Here is a 7,500-nt window from a genome sequence, read left to right as displayed (position 1 = left end):
AGATGTTTAATAGTATGCCATGAATGATATTACACAGGGTAAGAATAGATTTTTCACGGTGTGAGCAATAGCAAAAATAGCAAAGGTGGAAGATTTGGTTTGTTTAAGAGCATGGCAACAGGTAAGAACTGACTTTTTGTTTGTGATTCCCTCCTTCTGCTGTGGAAAGTAAGCTAAAGTGAGAGAGTGGTTAGAACTTATCAAGAAACATTAGGTTCCACCAAGATTTGAACTCGGATCATTAGATTCAAAGACTGGTTTATAATACGATCTGAGCAACACTCACAAAACATCATTGGAAAGTTCAAGAGGGTTTAATAGCATGCTATGGGTAATATTACACAGGCTAAGAAGAAGCTTTTTTTGGTCATTCTACTTTTGCGATTTTTGAAGGAAGGTAGTGTGCAAGCGCGTTAAGGCTAAAGATGAGGTCCCACCGAGATTTTAACTCGGATCGCTGGATTCAGAGTCCAAAGTGCTAACCATTACACCATGGAACCTCGCACAAATTTTAACAAAACACATGGCCTGGGGCAGACCAACAAACAACAGGGCCAAATAAAAACAACAGATTGTGTTTAGTCTTTTAGCACATGTGTACTGGTTAGAACTTATCAAGAAACATTAGGTTCCACTGAGATTTGAACTCGGATCACTGGATTCAAAGTCCAGAGTGCTAACCATTACACCATGGAACCTGGGGCAGACCAACAAACAACAGGGCCAAATAAAAACAACAGATTGTGTTTAGTCTTTTAGCACATGTGTACTGGTTAGAACTTATCAAGAAACATTAGGTTCCACCGAGATTTGAACTCGGATCACTGGATTCAAAGTCCAGAGTGCTAACCATTACACCATGGAACCACATTGAACAAAGCCTCACACGGAACCATACTGAATGAGGCCTCACACAACCCCATCCAGAAAAATGTTCCCTCAACGATGTTTCGTCTTCTGCTTACTGTCCTTCTGTATAAATGGAAAGAAGGTCAAAAGTGGACAAGACTTGTAAAGGAGAACCAGACAAATATTAGGAAATTATTCAAATGCATGCTGGCAGAGAGAAAAGAAAAGAGATTGTCCTTGTGCTTCCTCTACTGGGCCAAATGTTATAGACATTGAAACAAGAAGTCAAATGTTAACCATGTCTTCATTTTACATGTATCCAAAGACTGAAACTGTTACATGATGTTTCATGGTTTATAATACGATCTGAGCAACACTCACAAAACATCATTGGAAAGTTCAAGAGGGTTTAATAGCATGCTATGGGTAATATTACACAGGCTAAGAAGAAGCTTTTTTTGGTCATTCTACTCTTGCGATTTTTGAAGGAAGGTAGTGTGCAAGCGCGTTAAGGCTAAAGATGAGGTCCCACCGAGATTTGAACTCGGATCGCTGGATTCAGAGTCCAGAGTGCTAACCATTACACCATGGAACCTCACACAAATCTTAACAAAACACATGGCCTGGGGCAGACCAACAAACAACAGGGCCAAAAAAAAAACAACAGATTGTGTTTAGTCTTTTAGCTTCCAGTACGTGTGAAAATAGGAAAAATAGTGAAAACCGGGGAAGAAAAACCGGCAAAGTAGAAGCAAACAATGAGAAACTTTTCATTTGCATTATTGGTACATCATATGATCTGAGAAACACTCATAAAACATCTTTGGAAAGTTCAAGATGTTTAATAGTATGCCATGAATGATATTACACAGGGTAAGAATAGATTTTTCACGGTGTGAGCAATAGCAAAAATAGCAAAGGTGGAAGATTTGGTTTGTTTAAGAGCATGGCAACAGGTAAGAACTGACTTTTTGTTTGTGATTCCCTCCTTCTGCTGTGGAAAGTAAGCTAAAGTGAGAGAGTGGTTAGAACTTATCAAGAAACATTAGGTTCCACCAAGATTTGAACTCGGATCATTAGATTCAAAGACTGGTTTATAATACGATCTGAGCAACACTCACAAAACATCATTGGAAAGTTCAAGAGGGTTTAATAGCATGCTATGGGTAATATTACACAGGCTAAGAAGAAGCTTTTTTTGGTCATTCTACTTTTGCGATTTTTGAAGGAAGGTAGTTTGCAAGCGCGTTAAGGCTAAAGATGAGGTCCCACTGAGATTTTAACTCGGATCGCTGGATTCAGAGGCCAAAGCGCTAACCATTACACCATGGAACCTCGCACAAATTTTAACAAAACACATGGCCTGGGGCAGACCAACAAACAACAGGGCCAAATAAAAACAACAGATTGTGTTTTTATTTGGTTCAAGAGGGTTTAATAGCATGCTATGGGTAATATTACACAGGCTAAGAAGAAGCTTTTTTTGGTCATTCTACTCTTGCGATTTTTGAAGGAAGGTAGTGTGCAAGCGCGTTAAGGCTAAAGATGAGGTCCCACCGAGATTTGAACTCGGATCGCTGGATTCAGAGTCCACTCCATTACACCATGGAACCTCACACAAATCTTAACAAAACACATGGCCTGGGGCAGACCAACAAACAACAGGGCCAAAAAAAAAACAACAGATTGTGTTTAGTCTTTTAGCTTCCAGTACGTGTGAAAATAGGAAAAATATTGAAAACCGGGGAAGAAAAACCGGCAAAGTAGAAGCAAACAATGAGAAACTTTTCATTTGCATTATTGGTACATCATATGATCTGAGAAACACTCATAAAACATCTTTGGAAAGTTCAAGATGTTTAATAGTATGCCATGAATGATATTACACAGGGTAAGAATAGATTTTTCACGGTGTGAGCAATAGCAAAAATAGCAAAGGTGGAAGATTTGGTTTGTTTAAGAGCATGGCAACAGGTAAGAACTGACTTTTTGTTTGTGATTCCCTCCTTCTGCTGTGGAAAGTAAGCTAAAGTGAGAGAGTGGTTATATCAAGAAACATTAGGTTCCACCAAGATTTGAACTCGGATCATTAGATTCAAAGACTGGTTTATAATACGATCTGAGCAACACTCACAAAACATCATTGGAAAGTTCAAGAGGGTTTAATAGCATGCTATGGGTAATATTACACAGGCTAAGAAGAAGCTTTTTTTGGTCATTCTACTTTTGCGATTTTTGAAGGAAGGTAGTGTGCAAGCGCGTTAAGGCTAAAGATGAGGTCCCACCGAGATTTGAACTCGGATCGCTGGATTCAGAGTCCAGAGTGCTAACCATTACACCATGGAACCTCACACAAATCTTAACAAAACACATGGCCTGGGGCAGACCAACAAACAACAGGGCCAAAAAAAAAACAACAGATTGTGTTTAGTCTTTTAGCTTCCAGTACGTGTGAAAATAGGAAAAATAGTGAAAACCGGGGAAGAAAAACCGGCAAAGTAGAAGCAAACAATGAGAAACTTTTCATTTGCATTATTGGTACATCATATGATCTGAGAAACACTCATAAAACATCTTTGGAAAGTTCAAGATGTTTAATAGTATGCCATGAATGATATTACACAGGGTAAGAATAGATTTTTCACGGTGTGAGCAATAGCAAAAATAGCAAAGGTGGAAGATTTGGTTTGTTTAAGAGCATGGCAACAGGTAAGAACTGACTTTTTGTTTGTGATTCCCTCCTTCTGCTGTGGAAAGTAAGCTAAAGTGAGAGAGTGGTTAGAACTTATCAAGAAACATTAGGTTCCACCAAGATTTGAACTCGGATCATTAGATTCAAAGACTGGTTTATAATACGATCTGAGCAACACTCACAAAACATCATTGGAAAGTTCAAGAGGGTTTAATAGCATGCTATGGGTAATATTACACAGGCTAAGAAGAAGCTTTTTTTGGTCATTCTACTTTTGCGATTTTTGAAGGAAGGTAGTTTGCAAGCGCGTTAAGGCTAAAGATGAGGTCCCACTGAGATTTTAACTCGGATCGCTGGATTCAGAGGCCAAAGCGCTAACCGTTACACCATGGAACCTCGCACAAATTTTAACAAAACACATGGCCTGGGGCAGACCAACAAACAACAGGGCCAAATAAAAACAACAGATTGTGTTTTTATTTGGTTCAAGAGGGTTTAATAGCATGCTATGGGTAATATTACACAGGCTAAGAAGAAGCTTTTTTTGGTCATTCTACTCTTGCGATTTTTGAAGGAAGGTAGTGTGCAAGCGCGTTAAGGCTAAAGATGAGGTCCCACCGAGATTTGAACTCGGATCGCTGGATTCAGAGTCCACTCCATTACACCATGGAACCTCACACAAATCTTAACAAAACACATGGCCTGGGGCAGACCAACAAACAACAGGGCCAAAAAAAAAACAACAGATTGTGTTTAGTCTTTTAGCTTCCAGTACGTGTGAAAATAGGAAAAATAGTGAAAACCGGGGAAGAAAAACCGGCAAAGTAGAAGCAAACAATGAGAAACTTTTCATTTGCATTATTGGTACATCATATGATCTGAGAAACACTCATAAAACATCTTTGGAAAGTTCAAGATGTTTAATAGTATGCCATGAATGATATTACACAGGGTAAGAATAGATTTTTCACGGTGTGAGCAATAGCAAAAATAGCAAAGGTGGAAGATTTGGTTTGTTTAAGAGCATGGCAACAGGTAAGAACTGACTTTTTGTTTGTGATTCCCTCCTTCTGCTGTGGAAAGTAAGCTAAAGTGAGAGAGTGGTTAGAACTTATCAAGAAACATTAGGTTCCACCAAGATTTGAACTCGGATCATTAGATTCAAAGACTGGTTTATAATACGATCTGAGCAACACTCACAAAACATCATTGGAAAGTTCAAGAGGGTTTAATAGCATGCTATGGGTAATATTACACAGGCTAAGAAGAAGCTTTTTTTGGTCATTCTACTTTTGCGATTTTTGAAGGAAGGTAGTTTGCAAGCGCGTTAAGGCTAAAGATGAGGTCCCACCGAGATTTTAACTCGGATTGCTGGATTCAGAGTCCAAAGTGCTAACCATTACACCATGGAACCTCGCACAAATTTTAACAAAACACATGGCCTGGGGCAGACCAACAAACAACAGGGCCAAATAAAAACAACAGATTGTGTTTAGTCTTTTAGCACATGTGTACTGGTTAGAACTTATCAAGAAACATTAGGTTCCACCGAGATTTGAACTCGGATCACTGGATTCAAAGTCCAGAGTGCTAACCATTACACCATGGAACCACATTGAGCAAAGCCTCACACGGAACCATACTGAATGAGGCCTCACACAACCCCATCCAGAAAAATGTTCCCTCAACGATGTTTCGTCTTCTGCTTACTGTCCTTCTGTATAAATGGAAAGAAGGTCAAAAGTGGACTTGTAAAGGAGAACCAGACAAATATTAGGAAATTATTCAAATGCATGCTGGCAGAGAGAAAAGAAAAGAGATTGTCCTTGTGCTTCCTCTACTGGGCCAAATGTTATAGACATTGAAACAAGAAGTCAAATGTTAACCATGTCTTCATTTTACATGTATCCAAAGACTGAAACTGTTACATGATGTTTCATGGTTTATAATACGATCTGAGCAACACTCACAAAACATCATTGGAAAGTTCAAGAGGGTTTAATAGCATGCTATGGGTAATATTACACAGGCTAAGAAGAAGCTTTTTTTGGTCATTCTACTCTTGCGATTTTTGAAGGAAGGTAGTGTGCAAGCGCGTTAAGGCTAGAGATGAGGTCCCACCGAGATTTGAACTCGGATCGCTGGATTCAGAGTCCAGAGTGCTAACCATTACACCATGGAACCTCACACAAATCTTAACAAAACACATGGCCTGGGGCAGACCAACAAACAACAGGGCCAAAAAAAAAACAACAGATTGTGTTTAGTCTTTTAGCTTCCAGTACGTGTGAAAATAGGAAAAATAGTGAAAACCGGGGAAGAAAAACCGGCAAAGTAGAAGCAAACAATGAGAAACTTTTCATTTGCATTATTGGTACATCATATGATCTGAGAAACACTCATAAAACATCTTTGGAAAGTTCAAGATGTTTAATAGTATGCCATGAATGATATTACACAGGGTAAGAATAGATTTTTCACGGTGTGAGCAATAGCAAAAATAGCAAAGGTGGAAGATTTGGTTTGTTTAAGAGCATGGCAACAGGTAAGAACTGACTTTTTGTTTGTGATTCCCTCCTTCTGCTGTGGAAAGTAAGCTAAAGTGAGAGAGTGGTTAGAACTTATCAAGAAACATTAGGTTCCACCAAGATTTGAACTCGGATCATTAGATTCAAAGACTGGTTTATAATACGATCTGAGCAACACTCACAAAACATCATTGGAAAGTTCAAGAGGGTTTAATAGCATGCTATGGGTAATATTACACAGGCTAAGAAGAAGCTTTTTTTGGTCATTCTACTTTTGCGATTTTTGAAGGAAGGTAGTGTGCAAGCGCGTTAAGGCTAAAGATGAGGTCCCACCGAGATTTTAACTCGGATCGCAGGATTCAGAGTCCAAAGTGCTAACCATTACACCATGGAACCTCGCACAAATTTTAACAAAACACATGGCCTGGGGCAGACCAACAAACAACAGGGCCAAATAAAAACAGCAGATTGTGTTTAGTCTTTTAGCACATGTGTACTGGTTAGAACTTATCAAGAAACATTAGGTTCCACCGAGATTTGAACTCGGATCACTGGATTCAAAGTCCAGAGTGCTAACCATTACACCATGGAACCTGGGGCAGACCAACAAACAACAGGGCCAAATAAAAACAACAGATTGTGTTTAGTCTTTTAGCACATGTGTACTGGTTAGAACTTATCAAGAAACATTAGGTTCCACCGAGATTTGAACTCGGATCACTGGATTCAAAGTCCAGAGTGCTAACCATTACACCATGGAACCACATTGAACAAAGCCTCACACGGAACCATACTGAATGAGGCCTCACACAACCCCATCCAGAAAAATGTTCCCTCAACGATGTTTCGTCTTCTGCTTACTGTCCTTCTGTATAAATGGAAAGAAGGTCAAAAGTGGACAAGACTTGTAAAGGAGAACCAGACAAATATTAGGAAATTATTCAAATGCATGCTGGCAGAGAGAAAAGAAAAGAGATTGTCCTTGTGCTTCCTCTACTGGGCCAAATGTTATAGACATTGAAACAAGAAGTCAAATGTTAACCATGTCTTCATTTTACATGTATCCAAAGACTGAAACTGTTACATGATGTTTCATGGTTTATAATACGATCTGAGCAACACTCACAAAACATCATTGGAAAGTTCAAGAGGGTTTAATAGCATGCTATGGGTAATATTACACAGGCTAAGAAGAAGCTTTTTTTGGTCATTCTACTCTTGCGATTTTTGAAGGAAGGTAGTGTGCAAGCGCGTTAAGGCTAAAGATGAGGTCCCACCGAGATTTGAACTCGGATCGCTGGATTCAGAGTCCAGAGTGCTAACCATTACACCATGGAACCTCACACAAATCTTAACAAAACACATGGCCTGGGGCAGACCAACAAACAACAGGGCCAAAAAAAAAACAACAGATTGTGTTTAGTCTTTTAG

At 39.2% G+C, this 7,500-nt stretch overlaps 1 protein-coding gene and 12 non-coding genes across 13 annotated transcripts in view; all 13 read right to left on the bottom strand.

Annotated features, from left to right (window-relative positions):
• LOC149283794 (complement component C7-like) overlaps positions 1 to 7,500 on the bottom strand; it is a 145,572-nt gene that overhangs the window by 112,827 nt on the left and 25,245 nt on the right. The window lies entirely within an intron of this gene.
• TRNAQ-CUG (transfer RNA glutamine (anticodon CUG)) lies at positions 429 to 500 on the bottom strand. Its single transcript has one exon. It is a non-coding gene; the product is annotated as a tRNA-Gln (tRNA).
• TRNAQ-UUG (transfer RNA glutamine (anticodon UUG)) lies at positions 627 to 698 on the bottom strand. Its single transcript has one exon. It is a non-coding gene; the product is annotated as a tRNA-Gln (tRNA).
• On the bottom strand, positions 796 to 867 carry TRNAQ-UUG (transfer RNA glutamine (anticodon UUG)). Its single transcript has one exon. It is a non-coding gene; the product is annotated as a tRNA-Gln (tRNA).
• TRNAQ-CUG (transfer RNA glutamine (anticodon CUG)) lies at positions 1,373 to 1,444 on the bottom strand. Its single transcript has one exon. It is a non-coding gene; the product is annotated as a tRNA-Gln (tRNA).
• Positions 3,126 to 3,197, bottom strand: TRNAQ-CUG (transfer RNA glutamine (anticodon CUG)). The gene has a single exon. It is a non-coding gene; the product is annotated as a tRNA-Gln (tRNA).
• TRNAQ-CUG (transfer RNA glutamine (anticodon CUG)) lies at positions 4,884 to 4,955 on the bottom strand. The gene has a single exon. It is a non-coding gene; the product is annotated as a tRNA-Gln (tRNA).
• On the bottom strand, positions 5,082 to 5,153 carry TRNAQ-UUG (transfer RNA glutamine (anticodon UUG)). Its single transcript has one exon. It is a non-coding gene; the product is annotated as a tRNA-Gln (tRNA).
• On the bottom strand, positions 5,654 to 5,725 carry TRNAQ-CUG (transfer RNA glutamine (anticodon CUG)). The gene has a single exon. It is a non-coding gene; the product is annotated as a tRNA-Gln (tRNA).
• Positions 6,394 to 6,465, bottom strand: TRNAQ-CUG (transfer RNA glutamine (anticodon CUG)). Its single transcript has one exon. It is a non-coding gene; the product is annotated as a tRNA-Gln (tRNA).
• TRNAQ-UUG (transfer RNA glutamine (anticodon UUG)) lies at positions 6,592 to 6,663 on the bottom strand. Its single transcript has one exon. It is a non-coding gene; the product is annotated as a tRNA-Gln (tRNA).
• Positions 6,761 to 6,832, bottom strand: TRNAQ-UUG (transfer RNA glutamine (anticodon UUG)). The gene has a single exon. It is a non-coding gene; the product is annotated as a tRNA-Gln (tRNA).
• TRNAQ-CUG (transfer RNA glutamine (anticodon CUG)) lies at positions 7,338 to 7,409 on the bottom strand. The gene has a single exon. It is a non-coding gene; the product is annotated as a tRNA-Gln (tRNA).

Source organism: Sceloporus occidentalis, unplaced genomic scaffold (assembly GCF_023333645.1).
Source record: "Sceloporus occidentalis isolate IW3139 unplaced genomic scaffold, rSceOcc1.0.p SCAF_101, whole genome shotgun sequence".
Taxonomy (NCBI): Eukaryota; Metazoa; Chordata; class Lepidosauria; order Squamata; family Phrynosomatidae; genus Sceloporus; species Sceloporus occidentalis.
The sequence above is the reverse complement of the archived record's forward strand: the minus strand, read 5'-3'. Positions and strand labels throughout refer to the sequence as shown.